The sequence below is a fragment of the Trichosurus vulpecula genome, chromosome 1, assembly GCF_011100635.1.
Source record: "Trichosurus vulpecula isolate mTriVul1 chromosome 1, mTriVul1.pri, whole genome shotgun sequence".
NCBI classification, from domain to species: domain Eukaryota; kingdom Metazoa; phylum Chordata; class Mammalia; order Diprotodontia; family Phalangeridae; genus Trichosurus; species Trichosurus vulpecula.
In genome coordinates, this window is record NC_050573.1 from 199,549,018 (window position 1) to 199,551,632 (window position 2,615).

Here is a 2,615-nt window from a genome sequence, read left to right on the forward strand (position 1 = left end):
TGGGCCTAAGGCCCAGGAAAAACCTCATTGCCAAATCAAGAAGATGTAGGATCAGTGAGAGAAATAAAGTAGAAATTAACAGTGGATAAATGTGGAAAATTTCAAAGAGGTGGGTTAGGTGGAGGTATACAGACATTAACCATATCAAATGTTAAAAGACAGGTTAAGTTTAAGGATGGCTGATATGTGATTGACTTGGCATTGTTGTTCTTCCTTCATTCTTGAAGAGGACCAATTACATCTTGAGGTCTTGACTTGCACATGAATTAGATTTAAGCAAGGCAGAGCTATGCAAAGTCATCAACCTCATTCTTATCTTCTAGAGTCATAACAGTCTGGAGACAAGACAAAAGTCAAGATTACTGATGATGGCCTGGAATGCAATGGGTGACCTTGCCTTTTGTAAATTCAGGTCTTTCCCAGGTCTCAGTTTGCCTGAGGTAATGCCCATTCAATAACTAAGGGCTAGGTAAGAATTGAAACAAAAGATGGCCTCATTTACTATCCCCAAAAGTATCAATGTGGGAGGGAAGACCCTCTGAGTTTCTGGCCAGAACAGAAAACAATTGCCATTTACACTCACTCTAAACCATCAAAACCCAAACAATGAGCACAGAGAGGCTTCATCTGGGACCTATTAATGGCCATTCAATGTGAACCAGGGTGATGTGGTTTAAAGGGCAGTCAAGTAGCTCCATTTAAAACACAATGGACTTTGTAAAAGCCTGTCTTTTCAGAGCTATATTTCGAGAAATCAAAAACGAAAACTGCACAGAACAAAAGTTAAATTGTCCCAGCTTTTTGAGAAGAGGAAAAGGAGGAGAAGGAAGAGGAGGATGAGGAAGAGGAGGAGGAGGAAGAAGAAGAAGAGGAGAAGCTTTTCCCAACTTGAACAAGCAGGTTGGGTCTCCAGAGGGTAGCTACTAGTACTTAGAGTTCATTTTTCTTTCTCTCAAAAGGACCAATGACATCATGAGGGTGCTGTCTTGACTTGCAGGTGAACTGGATTTAAGCGGGGTAAAGCCACACAAAATCATCAGCCTCACTTTCTCCTCTAGAGTCATCACAGTCTAGTGGCAAAACAAAAGTCAAGATGACTGGTGATGGCCCAGAATGCAGTGAATGACCTTTGTATAAGTGGAGTATGTATGTATGCGTATGTATGCATATATATATATATATATATATATATATATATATATATATATGTGTGTGTGTGTGTGTGTGTGTGTGTGTATATATGTGTGTGTGTGTGTGTGTGTGTGTGTATATATATATATATATATATATATATATATATATATATATATATATATATATATATATATATATATATACACCGTATTTCCCCATGTATAAGACTCACCTTAATTTGGGGACCTGAAATTTGAAAAAAAATGTATTACATAAAGTTATTGAACTCAAGTTATATTCATCTGCTCATAGCTTTTAGGCATCTTTTGGGCAAGTCTGGTGCATACACATGCTCAGTCCATTCTGTTTCATGAACCTGAAGCGCCAGTTGTGTCTTCCTTTGAAATCAGTAACTTCTTTTTCATCAGCAATTCTTCTTGCCTCATGCAGAACCATCTTTGTGGACACAGGAATTCCAATTGCCCTTTGCTCTTCAATCCATATCTTCAATTCCCTCTCTAAATCAGACCATTTTGCTGACTTGCATCTCATGACCTTTTTTTGCCGTGGCATTTTCAGTAGGATTTCTTCTTCCCGTAGCCAGTCTCAGATTGTTTTCTCAGTTGGAGGACGACCAAACTTACGTTCAAGCAGCACGATTTCCATTCACATTTGCAAACTGGATCACTTTTAACTTGAATTCAGTACTGTATGAAAATCTTTTCTGAGCCATTTCTGGGCAGAACGTGGCAAAATGTAACCTAATATACCAATAACAAATGAGAAACAATGAGTGCAAAGACAATATGCGTGAAAAAGCAGGAAATGCAAGTAAAAAAAAATCTACAACCAACACACCCAGTTTTTAGACCCCAAATTTTTCGAAAAAGGGTGTGTCTTATACATGGAGAAATACGGTATGTATGAAATTGTACATGTATATGTACACGTATATAATTTAATTATGTTATATAGTCTTAACTCCTAAAAGCTTAGTTGGTAAAAACATCAAGTGCTTGAAGTAATCATTGACATAATTTGACTCCTTGATATAATTTGGTCATAAACCTTCAACTTCAAGTATAGACAATAAGCAAAAAAGTTATGTAACGTATTGAAATTGTTTCCAACATTCACTTTAGGAATACATTATATACATATATGTGCATATGTATATATATGTTGTACATACATATTTATATATATATACATATGATTGTACTCAATGACTATATCATGAGAAACAAAAACAAAGCACATATGAAAGTTATCGGCTCCAGCAAAGATGACGTGTTACATTGATCCAAAGAACATAGATATAGAATCAGAGTTGGAGAAATCTCAAAGATATTCTTCCTTAGTTTAGAATGAAGAAAATGAGGCCCAAAAGAAGCAAAACAATTTTCACCAGGCCAGATATCTAGCCAGTAGCAGACCTGAGACACCTACTTATATTTCCTAACTTCTCATCCATCTCTTTC